The sequence below is a fragment of the Lygodium microphyllum genome, chromosome 6, assembly GCF_053477565.2.
Source record: "Lygodium microphyllum isolate KBCC chromosome 6, Lygodium_microphyllum_v1.1.10, whole genome shotgun sequence".
NCBI classification, from domain to species: domain Eukaryota; kingdom Viridiplantae; phylum Streptophyta; class Polypodiopsida; order Schizaeales; family Lygodiaceae; genus Lygodium; species Lygodium microphyllum.
Genome location: NC_141140.1, coordinates 64,065,983 through 64,091,246, shown reverse-complemented (window position 1 = coordinate 64,091,246; position 25,264 = coordinate 64,065,983).

Genomic DNA, 25,264 nt, shown 5'->3' with positions numbered 1-25,264 from the left:
GAAAGTGCGGAGGATGGGCCATGGGTCCATCCTACGGTTGGGTGGTCCCGGTTAGCCGGGAACTTTTCTCAAAATCTCGAAGAACAGCGGGATGATCATCAAAAGAAACAACGAAAGCGTGGACCTAGAGTTATGTCTTAAACGATTTACACTGTTTTAGGGGAACGGAATGGGACTATGCCTTATGGCAGAGAGGTTGAGCTTTGCATCCCTCTCGTTTCCCATTCTCCTTGAACCAAGTGCAGTGTGAATCCGCTTCGGACCTAGTGTTTTTGCGTAAAGTAGTTTGCTTGGGTCTGACGCTAGTTGCTGTTAGGTAATGACCAATCAAGAAAACCCTAATTCCGGTCGATCCTAAGTGGGAGCAGCCAGGATACTTTCGCTACGTGGCAGACGCGGAAAGACCTAGATCGCAAATCGCGTAACATTCCATGGGAGTGCCGGGCGGAGCTTTCTAGACATTCTTTCTGATGGACTGCTAAGACGTGTCCTAGATGATACTAGTGGACACGTTACAGTCTATCAGAAATACTACCAGCCCAATCAGCGCATCAGTGTATCCATGCAACTGTATCTGAACCCGAGTCTCATAAAGTAGTCCATACTGCAATGTGGACTTCACATACCTGAGTATGCGTCTAGCTGCATCCAAATGCGGTTTCCTTGGAGCTGCACAAACTGACTTACCAATCCAACAGCATAGCTCAAATCTTGCCTGGTAATAGTCATATAAATCAAACTTCCTACTATGCGTCTGTACATAGTAGAGTCTTCCAGAAGCTCACCTGCATCTGCGCTTAGCTTCACATTCTGCTCCAAAGGAACTGAAATAGGCTTACAGCCTGTCATCCCATATTTGGACAGCATGTCCAATCCATATTGTCTCTACAAGAGCCGTATCCCACTTGGTGATCTAATCACCTCAATGCCCAAGAAATAATGCAGCTCTCCCAAATCCTTCATCTCAAACTTTTGCTTCAATAGCATTTTCACATGAAGGATATCTTCATCACTGTCACCTGTCATAATCAAATCATCAACATAAATGACAAGTAGCATAATACCTTTCTCTGTTTTTCTCACATAAAGTGAGAAATATGCCTTGGAAATCTGAAAGCCAATAGTGACAAGATACTGTCCTATCTTGTCAGACCATGCTGTAGGTGCTTGCTTCAAGCCATACAAGGCTTTCTTCAACCTGCAAACAAACTCAGGATGATCAGCATGCACATAACCTGGTGGCTGCTCCATATAGACCTCTTCTTGCAAATCACCATGCAAGAAGGCATTCTTTACATAAATATGATGTAAAGATCATCCCTTTGATGCAGCCATAGAAATGACTGCTCTTATGGTTGCCATCCTTGCAACCGGACTGAATGTTTCTTCATAATCAATGCCATATGTTTGTGCATACCCCTTGACTACTAATCTTGCCTTGTATCTATTCACAAAACCATCTAGATTGTGTTTCACCTTATAAACCCACTTACAACCAATTGCATTCTTATCTTTAGGCAAAGGTACCCATTTCCATGTAGCATTTGCTTCCAAGGCATCCATTTCTTCATCCATGGCTTTCTCCCATTTTTCGTTTCCCATGGCTTGCTCAAAAGAAGTGGTTTCTAGTTCCTGTATCACTTTGACCATATAGGCATAGTGAATGGCTGTAAATCCATCATATTTCAGTCTATCCACAGGATACCTAGCTCTGGTAGACCTGCGCAAAGTAGATTCACTCCCAGGTGCTCTCAAAACATCCCTGGTCTTCCTTACTCCAGGTGTAACAATAGAAGGAATACCCAACTCATCATCAATGCTTTGTTCTGAGCCACTGGATTCACCATCCACATAAGAGTGACCTGCATTCACATCAACCATGGGCTGATCTACCTTCTCTTTTCCTTTTCGTGAAACCTGCATACCACTATCTGCATTGTTTCGAGGAGATTCTCCTAATCTCAATCTGCTTGTCCATGGCGAAGAATGTGAATCACTGCTAGAGGATGCTCCAAGTCCACTAATATCTTGTGACTGCTGCTGTGAATTCTGTGCAGCATTACCATTTTGTGCATCTACATTATCAATCACATTTACTGGTTTATACCAGCTACTCATCTCATCAAAAACAACATCTTTGCTCACTGTAAACTTACGAGTAGAAGGGTTATCGCATCTATACCCTTTTTGCTGCAGAGAGTAACCAATAAAGATACACTTCTCAGCTTTTGGATCCAACTTGGATCTCAACTCATCTGGTACATGAACATAGGCAATGTAACCAAAAATTTTCAAATGAGAAATATCTGGTTTCCTACCAGTATATCTCTTCTCTGGAGTCATGCCATGTATTGTTGCAGTGGGAGTCCTGTTCATTACGTAGACTGCTGTAGCAACTGCCTCAGCCCAGTAAAAATCTGGCAGGTCTTTTTCATTGAGCATGGCACGAGATACCTCTCCAATATGCCTGTTTTTTCTTTCTACAATTCCATTTTGCTGTGGGGTATAACTACATGAATATTATTGCTTTATGCCATGCTCCTGCAAGAACCTTACAAACTCATTTGAGAGGTACTCTCCCCCTCCATCTGACCTTAGGCATTTTATTTGTTGGCCTGTTTTTTTTTCAGCCATAGCTTTAAGAGTTTTGAAATGCCCAAAAACTTCTCTTTTCTTTTTCATAAAATACACCCAAACTTTTCTGCTATAGTCATCAATAAAAGTGACAAAATAATGACAGCCTCCAATAGATGCATCTTTAGTAGTCCACACATCAGAGTGGATTAATTCCAATGGCTTCTTACTCTCTTGAACATGTCTAGGAAATGGTTTCCTTGCCTGTTTTCCAAATTGACAGGCTTCACATACCTTATGCATTTCTGCAACCCTAAATTTAGGCAATCCTGCCACAATATTTTGGACATGCATTGATTTAGGTCGTTGTACATTAACATGACCAATGCGTTTATGCCAGATATCAATATCTGCAACTACACCGGTCCCATGTGCAAACATTACTGCACTCAATTCAGGCATGTCTGCATCCAACGCAAACATTCTGCCCTTCTTCTTTCCTTTTGCTATCAAGCGACCTTTATTTTTCATATCCTCAATAAAGTATGCATGATAATTAAATCTCACCTGCAAGCCCTGCTCAACCATTTGACCAACAGAAACCAGGTTCTTGGTGATATTCGGGACATGAAATACATCCGACAGGTATTTCTTTTTTCCATCCTGCATAGACAAATGAATTTTTTCAATCTGCACAATAGGATGTGCAGTATCATCACCAGTCTCCACAAATCTTGGTTTTTCCATTTTCCTTGCATCTTGCATCCATTCTGGATGACCTGTCATTTGGTTTGATGCACCTGAGTCAACATACCACACATCGTTGCTTTATTCTACACTTGTCACAGAATTGGTCATGTGCTACACCATAAATAAATGCTCATTTCTGTTATCACCCTGTCTACTAGAAGATGCATAATTCCCCTGTTGCAATTTTCCATTCATGATGTCATTTTTCTTTTTATAGCAGTCTTTAGCCATATGACCCATTTTACCACAGTAGTAGCATTCAACATTGCTGTTTGCATTTTGGCCTCTTTGCCATCCACCACGACCTCTTTGGCTCCCCCTGCCTCTAGAGTTACCATGTCCTCCTCCATAGGACTGGTTTTCTTGAGTTTGCTGCATATTCTGATTTCTACCATGGCTCCAGATCGGCCTCCTCTACCTCTGCCTCTACCTCTTCTAGCATTTGAGTAGAAGATAGCTTCTTTTGAAGTTCCTCCTGAAGAAGATGCACCACCATTTCTCTGCTTCTAAGAAATTAGAAGAGCAATCAACTCCTTAAAATCAGGAAATCTTTCATAGACAGAAATCGATGTTCGGAACTGTGCATAAAACCTTTCCTAGACCATTCAAGGTCACAGAAACTAAATCATCATCTTCCACTGGCGACCCAATGGAAGCAAGTGCATCTGCAATCTTCTTCACCTTCATGTGGTAGTCATTGATGCTCATACTTTCTCTTTGCACATTGTGCAACTCTTGCTTGAGCTACATTTTCCTGGCTTGTATATTTGTGCTATACATTTTTGACAAAGTATCCCATGCCTCGTTTGGCGTACTTGCATCCTGAATATGCACAATCATAGAGTTTGAAATGCTGATAGACAGCCAGTACATAACTTTCCTAGCTCTCTCATGCCATCCTTTAAATGCCTGCATTTGCTGTTGATTGGGAACATCAGGAAGAACTAGTTCTTCTTCATTTCATGCAATGAATTCCCAATATCCTTTTCCCATAAGGAAATTTGTCATTCTAAACTTCCATGCTTGGAAGTTGTTCTTGTCAAGCTTTTCAGTGACAATCTGTGAAAGAGAATCAGACGCCATTACAGAACACTGCAAAAAGTTCTGTCACTGCAAAAAAACACAGCTTCAGCCTCACAAGGGTAAATCTGCAAAACTGACGAAAGTGGTATTTGACCACATAGTCACTTCCTAGTGACGCTTTTGCATCAGCAGGCAACAAGGATGATTCTGTAACTCCCAATGTCTCTGCGCACAGGCATACGATGCAATTTCTACAGTAACTTTTCACCGACCTGTAGGACAATGGTCACACAGCAAAAACATGGCCTTTTCCTGAGTGCGTGTGGAAAACTTTCGCCTCCAAAATAGGCACCGAAATAGCCTCAAATAAAAAAAACAAGGCAACCAATCTGAGACAATGCACTCTTGCACTTTCTGGCTGTGCTACCTGCAGAGACTTACTCCCAAAATAGAAAAATGAAAGCAACATTGGTCCTCTTACCAGAACACCGTGAACTTGGTTTTCTTTCTTGAGCTCCTTACCATGAACAAGGCTCTGATACCATGTCAAGATTGTCGGAGAGAAGGAAGGAGTCTCACTTGTAGCTTTCTCACTTACACAATTAGGGAATACACACAAAGGTGGAGGCTGAAAACAGTTTTCCTCTTCTTAGTTGTGTAAGCCAAAAAAAAACTCTAGTACAAAGAAATAGAAGAACCCTATATATGGGTCTCAAACCAAACTCAACTAACTAAGGTGGTATACTAACTGAGCCACGAACTAGAGTAGATAAGGATAGCTGTCATCTAGCAATTTTTCATGGGCGGTGTACCAACGGCATCTGCAGCTAACAAGTCGGTGACATAAATGCACAACGGTCACACTGGCATATCACGAGTGGAGCTCGATATCTCAACAATCCCGTGGTCCCAATGACAGATGAATTTTGATGCCGAGAAGTGCTTAAAAATAGCCAAAAAATACAAATTTTAGGGAAAAAATAGACTTCATCGAAGGCGGCGGTGGCAATCAGTACGGTTTTAAGCGAAAATGCCCGGAAAGTGCTTAAAAGAGTCACTCAACGGTGGTGGGAGAATTTTCATAAATTTTTGGCATGATAGACGAGACCCTGAGAGATGCCCGACAGTGGAGGACCTCAAGACAGACGCCCAAGATTTTTCAGACCACAATTCGGGTATCGGACGTGGAAGAGGAAGTGCTCGGAAGGCCAAAGGCCAAAATGCCAAGTGGGAAAGGACTTTAGGAGAGCCCAAAGGGTGTGACTCTTTGGCGCTCCCTTTGGGGAGCCCCAAAAATCAAAAAACGTGGGGGGGGGGGTTCATTTTTTTTCACGCAGACAAGAAAGAGGCCGCCATGAATCGAAATGGGAGAGAGATGGATTATGGGGCCAAAGAGCAACCCCCCCAACTAATCTTGGGCATGTTCTTCTTCCTATCTTCGCTCTCCATTACTCTAATCCGCTCCTCCAATGGCTGCCCGGTTGTGGACATGCAGATCTAGTATTTCTCTCTCCTCCATCTCTCTCCTCTAAGCGGTGGTTTGCATGCAAGAAATCAAGAAGAAGAGGGGATGAAGGATGCTTGTCCACAGCTATGATAGACGGATTGCTTCAAGATGAAGAGGAGGCTAAGGAAAGGAGATTTAGCACTGAAAAATGGTTGTTGGTTGGTCCATGGGCTGCCTGAAATAATTATTAAAAAACCTGCAACACGCAAAACACGCAGTATGTTCCAATTTTATGAAAAAATAGGCTTGTTTTTGCTGTTTCATGGTCCAAATGTTGTTCATATGCAATGAATGTTTGTTTGAATCTTATTTGCATCATGTTTGAGGATTGGAAGTACAAAAATCCAAAACCCGTAATGAGTTAGAGCCGTTATTAATTCTTTAAAACCCGCAAAATGTGATTTTTAATGGAAATTAGTGGTTTTTTCCGATTTTGAGTTGGAAAAAAGGAGTGGAAATGGGATAAACTTAGAGAAAATGTTATCAGTAAAAATAATAAGCCAACATAAATAAATTAAAAAATGCCTATTTTTCATGAGTAATAAATAGGAAAAAATAGCAAAAATAGAGAAAATTGAGATTTTTGTGCTCAAAAAATATGAAAAAATAATATTTATGCGTGTGAATGTTTGGTCAGGTTAAAGCATGAGGTCAAGCCTCATTTTTGCCTCATCCATTGTATTATAGTATGCGTTTATTATTTTTTACATAAAAAATGACACAAAACAACCATTTACACCTATGCAACGCAGCAACACCTAAACAGTAAGGGGGGGATGAAGTTTGTGCTGCAATCTAATTGCTGAAAAGATACAAATTCTGTTTTCCCTATTTGTGCATAGCATTTAGGGATCGTTCCATAATTAAATATAGGCGACTAGTAGCACGAAAGTTTCGGTGCTAGTCCCTAAAGCAGCACAACACGTAACGCTTAGTTAAAATTCATAAAAGGGCTATTTTTTGCACCTCACATGGCTGGTTTTTTTAATCATAGAATGGTTGTGCACAATTTTCATACACCTTGCATCAAGCATGTCACGTGGTATCTCCTAGAATGCATTGCAATTGATTGATAAATTTTGACCAACGCTGAGAGGATAGGAAACCTAAGTCGTCGGTTAGACGGGCGCTTCCGTTGGGGAAAGTTTTGTGAGGAAAATCAAAATCTCCTGGAATGTTGAATTACGAAAGAGTGGAGTTTTTGCAAATGTTATATGTGTTAACGACGCATCTTGGGGCCAATCCCCGAGGTGTAGGAGAGTCGCAGTGGAGTCGTGGCAATCAGTCGAGAGGTGCTTCCCTATGTGTGTATTACGAGGCATTATGCCTATATGTTATGGGATCTCCCTCTGAGGAGAAGGGAAGGTGACTGTTGGACTACATATTCGATATAAATACAAAATCGTCATAAGCATTTAGTGTAAAGCGAGTTTTAGATGCTCCTGGCCTGCTAGGTCGTGTGGTGGGGTTGTCTGTCATATGCATGAGGTCCGGCTAGTGCCATAGCCAGTGCCAACCCATTTTAGGTCCCATCATTTAACTCAATAGCTTTAAGAATGGAAATCTTGTAGGGCCTTTTTTCTACTGATGTAGCTCATGGTGTTAGCTTTGTCGGAATGAGTGGGATCTAGGACATGGCAGTCAATTATGGTGGATGAAAGGACAAGAGTAAACTCATGATGGAGGAGACAAAGACACTGTTTGTTACACAAGTGAATTAGGTTCCAAGATTGAGACTTGGACTCATAAACAAAATCTTGTGTATGTGGAGAATGACACTGACACTTTACTGATAAGAAAAGAGTACTATCATTGCATTAAGAAAAGAAAGCAAGTACAATGCTTTATAGGAAAGTAGGAAACTGCAGTAGGCACCACTGTGCATATGGGATAGGTAAGCCTGCATGTCCTTGGCCCTGAAGCTCCATACAAAGAGGCTGTTAGTGAGTGTGATTGCTGAATCTCAACACCCCTCCTCAATCACAACTAGAAAGGCACAAAGTGTGTAGAGGCTGTAATGAGAACCACCTGCAAAGTGTGGGCACACCACAAACATGGTAGACACCAGAGGCTATCGCAGAAAAGTCTAAGTGTGGACACCAAAACATGATGGACATCCAGAGGCTGTAATAGGGGCCTCACAAAGTGTATAGGGACTGTAATGCCAAGTTACATGAGGAGTTTACAAAGCTTATGGCAGGAAGCATTAGGGCAAGGAAATATAAGGCTTTTAAAATAGTCTATCAGAGTATTGAGAGTAGAAGGACTGATGAGACTTGTCCTTCTGATCCTGGTGATCTTCATCTTCATCTTCATCTTCATCTTCATCTTTTGGTCCATGGTCTTCTTCTTCTTTTACAGCTACAAGATAGGCCCTTTGGGACCTCTTTCTAGCATGACAGAACTTCTCAGTGTGTCGGGTCCTTTTACAAAAATCACAGAAGAGCGGTTCCTTTTTACCTTTGTATCTCTTGTTTACATATAACATTTGTTCATCCTTTGAAGTGCTAGGCTCTTCTTTGCTTTTAAGTTTCTTTTCTTCCTCTAGCATGCATATTGGTTAGAGTGGTTGATACATTATCATAGGCAGGAGGCAAACTTTTTAACAAGACACCAATACAAACATCTTCATCCATTTTTAACTTTATCCCTACAAGTTGAGTAAGCATGCTTTCCATGTCGTTCAGATGGGATGCCAGGGATGTATGAGGCTTCAAATCAAGTTGGGAAAATTCAATTAATAGACTATACTTAGATGACTTTGACTGTGCACCAAATAAGGTATCCAATTGGTCCCAAGTGTCATGGGACGTGTCACATGCATCCACATGATGGATGTAGCTGTCATCCAATTCCAGTTTAATGATGGCTTGTGCCTTGTCATCATTCTTCTGCCAAGTAACTGCAAGGTCTGCATCTCGAGGTTTCTTCTCTTTGCCATTTGTGATGGCCCAGAGAACCTTCTTCATCAGGATGAGCTTGATGCGGGTTTGCCAGGTGTGAAACCCGACTCCCTTGAACCGAGCATTTGGAGAGTCTTTTCCCATGTTGGATGGCTGAAGCAGCAGCAAATCAGCTTCAAGATTCTCTGATGTTACAAGTGAAGGAGTAGATTACAAGGTGTTAAGAGACACAAGTAATGGTAGTGTGAAAACACACTATGTAGAGACTTGATGTTGAGCTTAAATCTTCCTTACTCGGGGTCGTCGATCCTTCTTCAATCTTCTCAGGTCCTTCCCCTCCTTGATTTGGTGCTGGGGCAGTAGATCAGAGTGGCAATGGGTTGCTCCAGATGGCAGGAGAGAGAAAATGATGAGATTTTTGAGCTTTGATGAAATTGGCTATGGCTGACAGTTTAGGGTTTCAGACAGGGGCCTGGTTTTTTGCAGATTGCAAGAGCTATGGTTGATCATTTCCAAAACTTTTTTTATGAAAATGTAGCTCTTTCCAAGGCCTATCAAAGCCCTATGATCTTCGTTAGCATCGCGACGTGTGCAGGCGGTATTCGATGTACAAACAACGAGCTTGTATTCACGCAATGTTGGAGTACACGATGAGAAATGTCAAAGTTTGACATGACAAAAGGCAGTGCCCTGAGCCAAGGAACATATCTCCAGAAGAAAGTGTGTTGAAATATTGACTGTGGAGGGAGATCAAGAAGCTCCAAGGAGGCAGGGTGCAGGTTTGGCTATGGTTGCCACCGGTCGAGTGGAGATAAAGTTTAGAAATGAGCTCATTAGCTGGGACTGAGCTAGGACTTGAGAGGACCTGAATGAAGAGGAGCTGAGAGAGGAGTGAAATGAGCTAGGCCATGCCCGACTGAGCTCTAATACCATGTCGGAATGAGCAAGATCTAGGACATGGCAGTCAGTTATGGTGGATGAAAGGACAAGAGTAAACTCATGATGGAGGAGACAAAGACACTGTTTGTTACACAAGTGAATTAGGTTCCAAGATTGAGACTTGGACTCATAAACACAATCTTGTGTATGTGGAAAATGACACTGACACTTTACTGATAAGAAAAGAGTACTATCATTGCATTAAGAAAAGAAAGCAAGTACAATGCTTTATAGGAAAGTAGGAAACCGCAGTAGGCACCACTGTGCATATGGGATAGGTAAGCCTTCATGTCCTTGTCCCTGAAGCTCCATACAAAGAGGCTGTTAATGAGTGTTATTGCTGAATCTCAACAAGCTTAATCTCATGATCCACTTCCCTAGGAGGTGGTAATTCAGTCAAATCTTTTGGAAACACCTCCACATACTCTTTTAGCCATGATGGTTCTTCATTGGTGTCCTCTACTTGTTTCGATTTATTTAGCTTGATCAGGTAGACGGGTAATCCTTTCCTTATCCCCTGAACTATTTGCATCCTTAGCTAGCTGGATTTTTGGTATACTTGATTCTCCTTGTGTTGTCACCTACTCACCTTTAGGATTACGATAGGAGACTTGTCCTTTTCCACAATGAATGTGAGCATCATTGGGGATTAGCTAATCCATCCCGACTAGGCACTCATAGACTCCTAGACTCATTACCTTGAATTTAACATATGTGGGCTCATTTTCGAGTAGGATTTCCACCTTAGCAGTTTGTATAGTGTAAGTGATTTCTCACCCATTTGCTAGTTCAACAAGGAGGATAGGTGTAGCTACAGTACCTTGGTAATCTGATGGTGTTTGGATTACTGAGAACTGGTGGTGTGGCCCCTTTTTGTGGAGATCAGCATGAATGGATGTCCTCTCAATCTGAGATTTCATGGACGGGTCTTCTTCTTCGTTGATTCCCTTAGTGGAGATATTGGAAGTTTTTGCCCTTCCCATTGCCGCACGACCATAGCCATGGGTAGCTCTGATTTGGCCACTAAATTTTCCTTGGCGACGATCTCTGCCAAGTTTGTGACATTCCCTTTTGAAGTGTCCAAGTTCATTACAATGGAAATATTGCATGCTTTGATTGCTTCTTTGAGTGGGGACAAGGTCACTGATTGCATTTTCCCTTGGCTTCTTCCATTGGCCTTGACTTTGTCCTTGAGCCCTCTTGAATTGAGCTTTCAACATTCTTAGATTCTAGTCCTTATAAGACCATGGTCTATTATTCCTGGGACTTCTTGGGCAATAGGTCGCGCTATTATCAATGTGTCTTGTAAATCCAAAGGATGCATTGATTCCAACTGAGTGCTCAATGGTGGGTTCACCCATCACAGAACTTTGAAACTTGTTGGGGAATGCTCATAGTCGAAGCGTATTTCAGTAAGGAGACAAATCTCGAGTAGTACACTTCTAGTGACAGGCCCAATTGTTTCAATTTGAAGAACTCATTCATCTTCTGAGCTCTATATGCAAGTGGCATGTATCTTCCCTACAATGCTTCCTTTAGCTTATCCCAAGTTATTGTGTTTTCAGAAACTGCTTGGTCATTACACCATTGCTTCCACTAGAGCCTAGTTTCTCTAATAAGTTTGAGCTTGGAAACCATGGCCTGGTTCACAGGTGATGTTCTTGCTGCACTAGAGTAATCTTCCATGGATTCAATCCATACTTCAGCATCACCTTCAACAGTCTTCCCTTTCCCGTTGAATTCTAGTGGTTTAATTTGTTTGAGAAGAAACTTCTTCTCTTGTGCCTCCGTGGACACAAGACTCTGGTTCTGCGCTTGGGGTTGTATCTGGTTTTGGTTTAAAACCTTCGTGTTAAGATAACATTTACATTTCTCTACATCTTGAATTAATGCACAAAATTATTTTTCATTGATACTGTACAACAATTTAAATGAACCTTATATTTTTTTTTTAATGCATAAAGAAGCATAAGCCTCGAGTATAGTTATTCAGGAATAGATAGACATTGGTTGGGATAATTTTCCTTTTCAATAGATACATCAACACCAAGTTAATAATTCCCTATTGGATTCAACTACAGGGACAGAATAGTAATATGGGTTGGGAGAATGGATTCTCGGGATGTGATAAGTCATGGGAGGTTCAGGAAGTCCCCGGTTTTGATAGCCATGATGTTCATTTTGCCCCATTACTTTAATTCTGTCAGTTGGGCAAGACTTAGAATTTACACAAGCCTCATGGAAAATGAATAACTTGATAATCTTCAAGTCTTCAAACCATTTTAGTCTCTTCAGGTTGTTTTGAAGTTAGGTGAGTCGGTTGGCATCTATATAGTAGTATCCTGTGCTCCAAGTCCAACGCCTTTCTACATACATCGGTGAAGGGTTGTAGAGTCGATCTAAGATCCCCATCATGTTCAATCGTTGGTGATAACTTGAAGAGTTCATAGTTGTCTTGAACATGATGTGAAATATGAGGAACTTGATCCATGACTCATAAGTTTGAAAGCGGCAATAATCCACAACTGAATGAAGAGAAAAAAAAAGAATTATTTTCTAATGAAAATATCTCTTCACTCTACCTGGTTTAATATGTCAGATTTCAATTTTCTAAACATGGTAGGGGTACCTGGTTTTGGAGAGTTGAGTTAGCGTTTCTGCGTGATAAACCGTTCATGTTGATAGTGGCGTCTTCTCTCGGCCCTTCTCTCATAGTCTGGGCTTTTCTAGTTACCTAGGAGAGCTTACGCTTTGGGGCCATTTTGGAGTTGGAAGTGACCTTCACTTCCTTCGAAAGTCTCCTTGGTGCCAGAGTTCCCTTCACTCGCCTTGTCTCTCACGGTCTCTGGAGGCAGTCGATGGAGTGGCTACGGGACTTGTGGTGAGGAGAAGTAGTACTCGAGTGTTTGCCCAATAGGGAGTTACTCTTGAGCCACTTCTCTCCCTCTCTCGCCCTTCTTTACCCAAGATTTCCCTTCCCTCTCCTCTATCTCTGATTCTCTCCTTCACTACCTCCCCCTCTCCTTCTCCTTCTCCAAATTTTGGTGAAAAAAGGGGGGTGAAAAAGAGGAATAATGGCCTTCTGGAGGAAAAGGGGAGGAATAAAAGTTATAATGGAGGGGGGGTGTTGGTTAAGGGAGGCGAAAGAAGAGGATTATCCCCCTTATCAGGGGGGGGGGATTTTTGTAGGGAGAGGGAGGAGGGTATTATGGGGAGGGGGTGTGACACGAGGTCCCCCTTTCTTTTCCTCTGTTCAGATGGCCCAAATGGCCGTTCCGCCATGCACTCGTTAGTTTAGTTTGGATCCTGTTAGAAAACATGGATCTTGAACGCAGTTTAGTTATGGAGGCTTAAACTCGTAAGCAAGAGACATGAAGAAGAGTGATGACTAGATTCAAACTTTTACTCAATTTAATTAGGTTCCAAGATAGATTATCTTGGACTCATAAAAACAATCTTGAGTGGATACAGTTAGAGACTCTAAGTACAAAGTACAATAGCATTCATTCCAAAAAAGTGAACCAAGTACATGCTTTTATAGCTTTCCAGCTTCTCCACTATCCTCACTGTGCATATGGGATTCAGGATAGCTCTTCCTGGAGCATACATTATTTGTCTATTTCTCAACACCCCCCTCAAATGATGAGTCCATACACTTGCTGGATTTTGCCCCCCCTACATGATAACATGGCCTGGAAGACTAGCTCATAGGCAGCCTAGTCAAGTTAAAGCTTGAGACTTCACATCTTTGGCAAGGGTTTTACAGATCAAATCCACTATGGGAAACATACAGATCCACTATGGGAACAATTCCGATTGTGCTACCTGCAGAGATCTGCTCCCAAAACAGAAAATGAAAGCAACACTGCTCCTCTTACCAGAACACCGCGAGCTTGGCTTGCTTTCTTGAGCTCCTTACCACGAACAAGGCTCTGATACCATGTCAAGATTGTGGGAGAGAAGGAAGGAGTCTCGCTTGAAGCTTTCTTGCTTGCACAATGGGGGAAGACACACAAGGGTGGAGGCTGAAAACAGTTTTCCTCTTCTTAGTTGTGTAAGCCAAAAGAACTCTAGTACAAAGAAATAGAAGAACCCTCTATATGGGTCTCAAACCAAACTCAACTAACTAAGGTGGCATACTAATTGAGCCACAAACTAGAGTAGATAAGGATAGCTATCATGTAGCTATTATTCATGGGCGGTGTACCAACCGCGTCTGCAACTGACAAGTCGGTGACATAAATACACAACGGTCACCCTGGCGTATCACGAGTGGAGCTCGATATCTCAACATTGGTTGTATAAGACCCATTTCTAGTAACTCCTTTACTTGGTGCTCAACTTCTTCTCTTTCCACCTTTGAAAGTCAATATGGAGGCTTATTGATAGGCTTGGTATTTGGAAGCAAGTCAATGGGATGATCCACTTTACGCTTTCGAGGAAGAGAGGAGGGTGGGTGAAATAAATCATCATACTCTTTCAACAATTTACAAAGACAAGGATCCATATCTTTTGAAGGAGTAGAGGGCTGATTTGGAGAGGGTTGATCCTCATCAATCTTTGACAAGAGAAGGGAAAAAATACATGCCTTTGCATTAATCTCTCTCTTAATCTTCTTGGGACTGATCACCTTTAGCTTCTTCTTCTCAATCCCTTGAAGAATAACTTGTTGTCCATGCCAATGAAATTCCATTTGCAGCCTATTCAAATCCATGGCAAACATGCCAATAGTTTTCAGCCAATTGTAGCTAAGTATAACATCAGTGGGACCCATCTCCAAGGCAATACGACTCACCTAAGTGGTACAAGAAGATGATGATAAAGTAATGGAAACATTAGAAAAAATCTAATTACTGCTCTCATAAGCTCCATTTGCCACTTGGATTCTTAGTGATGAAGGCATTTCTTGAGTGTACAACTTCAGCCCATCAAGAGACTATGTATTAACAGAGCTATGTGTACTCCTTGTGCTGATAAGAATATAAGAAATTCTTCCATTAATGTAGCCTTTAAAGCGTAATGTATTGTCCCCTTTGAACCATTCCATGTATCACATGAGATACAACAAAGCTTTAATGAATCCAAAATTTTCCAAGGATCATCCATGTAGTAATCACCTAGGTCAAATGGAAAACCATCCATAGGGTCATAAAATTCTTCATGGAAATCATCATCATGGTCATGTGTCTCCTCAAGAGTATGTAAGCACTCAAGCTGAGATAGATCACTTTCATTTGCCTCAACATCCAATTCCTCTTCAAAGATCATGCTCACTTTGACATTCTTGGCTTTGTATTTTGTCTTGTGGTCAAGAGACTATTTCTTCCCACATTTGAAGCATAGACCTTTCACATACAAATCCTTCAGCTTGTCATTAGACACATCCTACAGCTTGTCATTAGACACATGCTTCTCTTGCACCATAGGAGTTGAGTTTTTGCCACCTATTTTATTCCACTTTCCATTTGATTTATTTTGAGAATTAAATATAAAATTACTCCCCTTTTTTTACCCATAAACAAAAGGAAATGTAGGAATCTTATTGTAGGTATTTGTTGGCTTCCCTCCTTGCTGAAATTTAGTCTTTGTTTGCCCATAATCTATAGCTATTCTAGTAGACTAGTTTGGTTAAAGATGTTGCTCTATTCTTTGCTTAAAACTCTTGTATTTTTTACCATACCTTTTAGCCAATTGTATGGAAGCTTGTAAAGAGGATGGTTTCATAGCTCCCACTTCCGAAGATAGAGAAGATTCAAGCCCAAATATATACTTATTCAATTGGCATTGTCAGATACTCCATCCACATACATGGAGAGGTTAAGAAATTGGTGAGAATAATCGCTAACCAATAATCCCCTTTGCTCAAGAGCACACAATTTCTTCTCTAACTTCTCCTTTTCAATAGGAGACACAAAAAGTTTGATCATTGACCTTTTTAATGCATCCCATGTCAAGAATTCATTACCAATCCTTGACATGTACTGCCACCAAGTGTGTGAATATCCCTCCAAATGTAGGGCTACAAATTTGATCTTGGAATTATCCGGTCTACGATACAAAGAGAAATACATCTCAAGCTTGTCAGACCATTCTTCTAATTTGGTAGGGGATGGATTTTCACCCTTGAAATTAGAAATGGTTATTTTCTCCTTGTATTCCCGCTCATATTGATGAGATTGGCCATTATTGTGTTGTTGTCCATTAAAGTTTGGACCAAAATAATTTTGCTTTTGAACATCGTTACTCCATGTTCCATGAACATATGATTGCTATACATGAGTATGAGCAAACCCATTTGCTAATTAAATTTTCCTTGTGGTGGAAACAAAGAGTTGCCAACAACATGGGGCTATCCATAGACTTGATGCCCATACATTAGAGAGTTTATATTTGTTGTAGGATTCATTGATGGTTGTTGTCCAGTTATTTGATGAGGCCAAAACTGATTTGAATGAGGACCTTGTTCAGAAGGCTGATTATTTGCATGATTATTGTTGACTTGATGTTGCTGTCCAAAAGAATTTGGAGCTGAATTTACATGACCATGTCCATTGTAATGGTTCTGCCCATGAAAATTATTACCACCACTTGCTTGACCATGATAAGACTTTTGTTCTTCAGCTTTCTCTTCATGTGTAGATTTAGGGATAGTAGATTGTTGTCCATAAAAAGATTTGTAAAAAGGATGGCATCCATGTGTGTCATCATCAAGCCTTAAGTTAGCATGACTCTTATCTTCCAAATCCTGTCCATGAGGGCTGGTGTAGGTCTTGGGTTGATTAAGGGGCTGAAATTGAGGATGAAAATGAGAGGGCTGAGCTCTTGATGGCTCTCCACTTCATAATGCCCAACAACCTTGGGAGTTGTGGTCTTTGGTTGCTCTTGAATAATGGGAGGACTTAGAGCATTTGGAATAGCTGTAGGTAATATCCTCTCACTCAAGAGACCCACAAGCTTGTCAATGCCCGACTTCATGTCCTTTATGTCATTGGAGAGTTTTTGAAAACTATTCGAATTAGTAGAGACATGAGTAGTGCCAACCCCATTCACTTGTTTGTTTACTGCAGCATGTGTTGAACTAATCTCTAGCTCCTCATTATCATGGTTTTCATGGTAAATAGCCTCATATAAAGCTTCACACTCTTTACCCAATTGATACTCCCTTAAACCTTCACTAATGGTATCCATAATGGGGTCCTTTCTTTTATTTTTAGCCATAGGTGATGTCCTATCCTGGATATACAGCAAAAGAAAAACTCAAATATCTTGAGCTCTAGTGATCCAAATGACTAACTTTTTGGCTCTATATAAAGCTTAGGATGTCCCCTTTCAAATGAGCTACCAAGTATTAAAAATGATTGAGTACAGAAAATTTTGTAGGTAATTTACTATAGCTGTCTGGAATTTCTTTCAACCTATGAATGCTCTGTTTTGGTCATTTAATGACTTGTACCATCAATTTCATGCATGTATCAACTATGTAGACATGCAAAGGAACTCCACACAACTACAAAACTAAAAATGACCTCTGCAAGAAACCAAAGGATTGAATAATTACATTGTAGACTGCAAGATAAGGATCCAATCAATGGGACCTTGTTTGCATACCCTGTTCCAACTCTTTATTACTCATCCAAATTACAAATGCCACAAGTAGCATACATCTTGCTAGCTCTATCCCAATTTTCCAATTTCATTGCATTATGTTTTCATACATTTGCCTTATTCAATGGTTGCCATGCATTTTCCATTACATCATGAAACCAATGGCAATTACATCATGCTATAGGCTGAATTATTGTGCCTTTGAAGTGGTACCTGCACCAAAACTTTAAATGCGTGGGGTCCAAGACTTGAGTGTGCAAATTTTTCTCTCAAGCTAGGTTGTGCTCCCCTTCAGGATCCTCGTCAGTAGGGGAGGGTCACCTCTCTTTTGTCCTACCAACTCACATGGCATCCACTTTTCCTTTGGGTATATACAGGTAGATCAAGGCTAGGCTAAGAAGATAGGATGAAATGCATGTATTGAAAGGAATTTGATTGCCATTTCATGATATGCAAAAACTTGTATGGAATTGGGCTATAAAATGAAATGGGAATAGGTAAGGAATACCTGCAGCAGTGACTCAGTGCTTTACAATTTTTATTTCACTTACCATTGGGCAAAATTTCATTCATTGCAATGAAACAAGAGGCAAATAGCTCAATGTTAGGGTTAGGGAAAAATGGATTAGAATTAGAGGAATTGGAAGTGATTATTTTAGTGAATGAAAGTGATCAATCTGTGATTAATCACTAAGGTAGCTCTATGGATTATTCATGAAGTGCATTTGAGAAAATGATTGGAATTCTTAATCATTTTAATCCCTCTTCCATCAATTGGATTAGCTCAGTAGTTGGATTCAAAAGGGAGAGATTAAAGATGATTGAAAGTATCTCTTATGCTTGTATGTGAAGAGTGTAGTTGATGTAGATACCTCTCACAAAGATGACTTGTCTTCAGCTTCAAATGATCCAAGAAAGTCCAAATTTTAGCAAGCTTCAAGATGAAATAAGCTTTTAGCTTCGTACTCTTCTCCTATGAACTACACTGTTGCTCCAGTGCTTCAAGTATGGTTGATGAATGTAAATTCTTCTTCCATTTGATGTAGAGCTTGACAGATGATAATGAACAACTCCAATGTAGATTGTAAACTCCAAAAATTGAGAATCAAGGATTTCAGTGACATTGAAGATGCATGTTGTCCAAAGCTTCCATAGACAAATATATGCCAAAGATTCTTCAATGTTGCTTCAATGCTGACAATAGATTGAAGCCACGTGTATAAGCAAGCTTCAGGAGTGATTTGCCACCAAGAATCCCTTCATTTGCTTCAAGAAATATGAGATTCTTTGTTGTTGTCCAAAACTGTCAAGTATAGGGTTTCATGGGAGAGAGAAAAGTCCAAGAATAGAAGATGTCTTGCCCAAGATTGAGGCCCAAGATTGAAGAAGGCCAGTTGCCAGAGAGATTAGAAGTCTCAAGCATGGGTTACTTGAGCAATAGAGCTCATTTTTTTGAAGATATGGCAGATTTTCTTGATCAGGCATAGTTCATGCTGCTGCACTCCACGAGATGTGGAGGGAAAGAATAAGGCTAAGTATACCAAATCACTACTCTACATGAAGTTGAAGAGATAAAGAACAAAAATATGGAGTCCATGGGCATTATGGAGAGCATAGGAAGGAGATTAATCTAGTCTTTGGCCATGGATTCTTGAGCCCAACTTGAAAGGAAAGGGAAGAAACCCTTGTTCTTGAAAAGTAACTCAAGTTTAACGCATACCAAGTCATGTAACCCTCATTTTGTCCAACTTACCCCAATTTCTGGTCCAAAACTTGGTCACGAGTTGCCAAAATGGTTGGAGCCCACCATTTTCCATAGGGTAATGCCAAGAATCACCATCTTTGTCACTGTTTCTAACAGACCTTCAAATATAACCCTAGTTATGAAGAAACCAAGTTCTATAACTCAGACCTCCTAACTACAGTTTCCACTCCCTAGTATGTGAAATTGGATCAAGTACAAGAAAATGACTCTTGAGAAGGATCTAAACTAATGCTCTGATACCAATGTAAGGAAAGACTAATCTAACAATGGAGATGAACAAGAAACCAAAATATTCTAAGCTACACATAACAAGAAATATACCAAACTGAGATCCAAGCATGGCCATGCCATGGAACATCTTCTATTACCATAGCACAATGTAGCCATGAGCTACAAACCAAGTACAAGAAGATGAAAGACAAGAAGATTTGGAAAATTAGTGATAGTGCCAAAAAGTAATATGCTACATTAGCACTTTTGCCTTTTTATACTAAACCCTCTCTCTCTCTTAGCTCAAGTATTTACAAGGTTTATATTTGGAGTAGGCTTCAACTCTCATGTTGATAATTTGCTTCATTACACTCTCTATGTGTTTTGTATCTTACAAGAGCTCAAGATTTCTCTGTCTCTATCTATTTATCTATCTTTGTATATATATATATATATATATATATATATATCTCTCTCTCTCTCTCTCTCTTTTCATGATATTAAAGAAGCATTCAAGTAAGAAGTTGTGAGCTTGTATGGTATGTGGATTCAAGTGCCTCTAACCATATAATGTCTCATAAAGAATGGTTTAGAGAAATGAAAAATCTCCTAGGGGGTCCACTTGAAAGAAATCGTTTCTATAACCTGCGTTCAAAGGATATTAAGAAATACCCTTTCTTTACATGCTATAATGTCTTGAAATGATCCTTTTTACTTTACTAAACTTATGGAGTTTTTTCAAATTGTAATTAAAAAACCCATTTTGTAAAAATAATTTTGTAAATTTTACTAAATAAAATTCCCTTTCTTTTGAACTCACATGGTATCTTACATATTCTATAAGGTGGACTCTCGAAGAAAAATCTAATTTTGTAAAAATAAGTGACAATATAGCACATCCTACTGCTCACATTGGGAGTGTCACATTGTTTATGTAGATGGAAGAGGATTTCATGTGCCTAACATCACAAAAAGCTAGAAAATGGTTGAGCAAGGATTATAAGTAAAGTTCAATCATAATGGCTACTTTATAGAAGATTTCAAGAATAGAAGCAAACTAGTTGCAAAAGACAAGCATGTGGGAAGGATATTTACCTTGGATGTAAATGCACCCAAGCTGAAGACTCTTATGTGTAAACAAGGTGTAAGAGTTGTAGCTGATATTGATACTTGGCATAAATATATCGACCATGTACATGTGAAGAAATTGAAAAACATACATCACATGAATTTGTGATGGACTTCCCTAAGCTCAAAGTGATTGATACACAAAAAGTATGTGAAACATGCTAATTTGGAAAATTGACAAGGCATGTATTCCTCATTAAAAACATGCAAGCATGCATTTACTTAATGTACATTGAGATGTATCGGGTCTTATATAAATAATACATTAATAGCTCAATATAAGTATTATGTAACCTTCATTGATAATTATATAAGAACGGTATGGTATACTTCATGAAGGAGACAAATATACTATAGAATAAAATGGTTTTGCTGAAATGAAGAGCATGCACATTACTAAAATTGTACAAACCTTAAGAGCTAAAAAGAACATGCCTCATTAGTATTGGACTGAATTTATCTCTACAATTTTGTATACTAGGAATATGACTCCATGTGCTAAAGTACATGATGTGACACCAAAGAAGAAGGTTACGAGTAAGGAACTAGATTTGTCACATGTTGAGGTATTTCGATGTATTGCATATATACATGTTCTTGATGAGCTAAGAGAAAAGATGGATCCAAAAATTGATAAGTGTGTATATGTGGCTATTCCCTTGAGAAAAAGGGTTACAAGTGTTACATTTTAGTTATAAGCAAGTTATAGGTGAGTAGAGATACTGTGTTTGATGAGATGAGTAGTTGATTTATTGCTGAAAAATAGTTTGTTGTAGATGATAAAAATAAAAGGCGATTGCAAAAAATGTGGATCCACAATAACAAACATTGAGTAGGCTAAAATATTCCTCTTCTAGTAGATCTATTAAGAAACTATAGAATAGTAAATAGCACTCCTAAAAGTGTAGAAAATGTATCACACAAGGGAGAAAAAAAGGTGATTGACTCACTTGGTATGTCAAATGTTTCTATAAGCTATTCGTATGTAAATAGTGAGTCAAATGACTCATATCAAAGTATGGATGAGGAGTTTGATATTCTAGTTGTTTGTATGCCTAGTTTAAGGAAAACCAAGGGTAATGCAAAAGAATCACAAAGTACTCCACAACGAGTGTGGAGGTCAACGAGAGTAAGGTATCTTGTAAACATGTTGATATATGATGGTTATATTGCTTGCCATAATGCATATATGGAAAAGGTTATAAAATCACATGAGTCCACTTTTTTTGAGGAAGTTATTGTTCATGTGCATTGGGAGAAATTTAAAATGGCTACATTTGATGTTGCCAAAGGTTATGTACAGGCTTTTGGAATTGATTATGCGGAGATATTTTCTTAAGTGGAAAAGATAGCAACTCTTAGAACTATCATTGTAGTAGTTGCAGCAAAAGATTGGGTTTTGTGTCAAATGGATATAAAGAATGCATTCTTTCATGGTGAATTGCAAGAAGTGTACATTGATTAACCACATGGTTATGAGAGCATGATTATGTATGCTGGCGATGAAAAGCCTGCATAGTATGGTTGTAAGCTAATCTCACTGCAATTATAGAATGTGAAACTAAGTACTCATATGTGTGAGATATTGGAGGATCCCATAATGTACAAGAAGATGGTGGTAAGTTTGATCTTCAATACTATTACCATGCTAGATTGTAACTACATAGTTGGCTTAAAGAGTCAATATATGCTAGTGTCTTGTAAGCCTCATTTGGAAAATGTGAGACATATCTTGCAATACCTTAAGGCCACATTGGATTATGGTATCTTTTTTTAGGCTGATGTAGTAGTACAATCATTTGGTTATATTTATACAAAGTAGGCAAGCATTGTGTGTGACAGGAAGTCCACTAGTGGCTATTTATTTTCCTTTGGGAGTGGGACTCTGACTTGGAGTAGTAAGAAATAGTCCACTCTTGTATTATTAATTATAAAGGTAGAGTAAAAGGGTACTATTATGGTAGCATGTGAAGTATCTTGGATGTGAAAGATACTTGATGATTTGAAAATACAGATAGATAGGAGAGTTGTCATCTATTGTGATAGCATGAGTAGTATATACTTGACTAGGAACCCAATGTTTCATGCATATGCCAAAAACGTTGAGATTCATTATCATTTCATTAGAGCTATTTCATTAGAGAGCAAGTCTTAGTAGGTGACATTGATCTCATATATGTGAGCAAAGAAGAGTAGCTTGTAGATATTTTCACCAAGGTCTTAGGAGTAAAAAAGCTTCAACATTTTTCAAGCATACTTAGAATAGTTGAGCGTGAGCTTGAGGGGGATTCTTGAGATGTCAAGGTCAACATGAGTTGACACATACGTTCTTGGATGATCATGTCCACATTCATATTACTGACATGGTTGGTACCTACATTGGCATATCATTCCAATGATACTTTATATTTGAATAGTTTACATACCTAAGTTACAAGATATTTATCTAGCCATCTTTCTACTTAGTGTATTCATACTATGGACTACTTGTATATTATATATGTTTTACTTTCTTATTATTTGTGGACTCATAAAGTGAATAAATAATAATAATAATAATAGGGACTGGGATTTTTGCTTCCTATATTGTATGCATTCTATTTGTGTGGTGTGTTGTGTCTCGCAAGAGCTCAACTTCTATCTCTCTCTTTCCCTACATCTTTTCATTAAATTCATGTGAATCAACATAGTATTATATTATCAAATGCTTCCTTTCTTGAAAAGCATTCATCATATACAACATGACAAACAAACACTCATTTTTGTCATCATTCTATCTTGAAGATGATGCATAATTTCCTTTTTCGGGGCCTGTTTTGGAGGCGAAAGTTTTCTGCACGCACTCAGGAAACGTCCCAGTTTTATGCTGTGCAGCCACTGTTCTACAGGTCGGTGAATAGTTACTATAAAAATTGCATTGTATGCTTGTGCACAGAGACATTGGGAGTTACAGAATCATCCCTGTTGCCTGTTGATGCAAAATCGTCACTAGGAAGTGACTGTGTGGTCAAATACCACTTTCGCCAGTTTTGCAGATTTTCCCTTGTGAGGGTGAAGCTGTGGTTTTTGCAGTGACAGAATTTTTTGCAGTCTTCTGTAATGGCATCTGATTCTCTTTCACAGATTGTCACTGAAAAGCTTGACAAGAACAACTTCCAAGCATGGAAGTTTAGAATGACGAATTTCCTTATGGGAAAAGGATATTGGGAATTTGTTGCAGGAAATGAAGAAGAACCAGTTCTTCCTGATGTTCCCAATCAACAGCAAATGCAGGCATTTAAAGCATGGCATGAGAGAGCCAGGAAAGTTATGTATTGGCTATCTATCAGCATTTCAGACTCTATGATTGTGCATATTCAGGATGCAAGTACGCCAAAGGAGGCATGGGATACTTTGTCAAAAATGTATAGCACAAATATGCAAGCCAGGAAAATGCAGCTCAAGCAAGAGTTGCACAATGTGCAAAGAGAAAATATGAGCATCAACGACTACCACATGAAGGTGAAGAAGATTGCAGATGCACTTGCTTCCATTGGGTCGCCAGTGGAAGATGATGATTTAGTTTCTGTGACCTTGAATGGTCTAGGAAAGGATTATGCACAGTTTCGGACATCCATTTCAGTTTGTGAAAGATTTCCTGATTTTGAGGAGCTGATTGCTCTTCTAATTTCTGAGGAGCAAAGAAATGGTGGTGCATCTTCTTCAGGAGGAACTTCAAAAGAAGCTGTCTTCTACTCAAATGCTGGAAGAGGTAGAGGCAGAGGTAGAGGAGGCCGATTTGGAGGCCGTGGCAGAAATCAGAATATGCAGCAAACTCAAGAAAACCAGTCCTATGGAGGAGGACGTGGTAACTCTAGAGGCAGGGGGAGCCAAAGAGGTCGTGGTGGATGGCAAAGAGGTCGTGGTGGATGGCAAAGAGGTCAAAATGCAAACAGTAATGTTGAATGCTACTACTGTGGTAAAATGGGTCATATGGCTAAAGACTGCTATAAAAAGCAGAATGACATCATGAATGGAAAACTGCAACAAGGGAATTATGCATCTTCTAGCAGACAGGGTGATGACAGAAATGAGCATTTGTTCATGGTGCAGCACCTGAACAATTCTGTGACAAGTGCAGAAGAAAGCAATGATGTATGGTATGTTGACTCAGGTGCATCAAACCACATGACAGGTCATGCAGAATGGATGGAGGATGCAAGGAAAATGGAAAAACCAGGATTTGTGGAGACTGGTGATGATACTGCACATCCGATTGTGCAGATTGGAAAAATTCCCTTGTCTATGCAGGATGGGAAAAAGAAATACCTGTCCGATGTATTTCATGTCCCAAATATCACCAAGAATCTGGTTTCTGTTGGTCAAATGGTTGAACAGGGCTTGCAGGTCAGATTTAATCCTCATGGATGCTTTGTTGAGGATATGAAAAATAAAGGTCGCTTGATAGCAAAAGGAAAGAAGAAGGGCAGAATGTTTACATTGGATGCAGACATGTCTGAATTGAGTGCAGTAATGTTTGCACATGGGACCGGTGTAGTTGCAGATATTGATATCTGGCATAAACGCATTGGTCATGTTAATGTACAGCGACTTAAATCAATGCAGGCCCAAAATATTGTTGCAGGTTTGCCGAAATTCAAGGTTGCAGAAATGCATAAGGTATGTGAAGCTTGTCAGTTTGGAAAACAGGCAAGGAAACCATTTCCTAGACATGTTCAAGAGAGTGAGAAGCCATTGGAATTAATCCACTCTGATGTGTGGACTACTAAAGCTGCATCTCTTGGAGGCTGTCATTATTTTGTCACTTTTATTGATGACTATAGCAGAAAAGTTTGGGTGTATTTTATGAAAAAGAAAAGT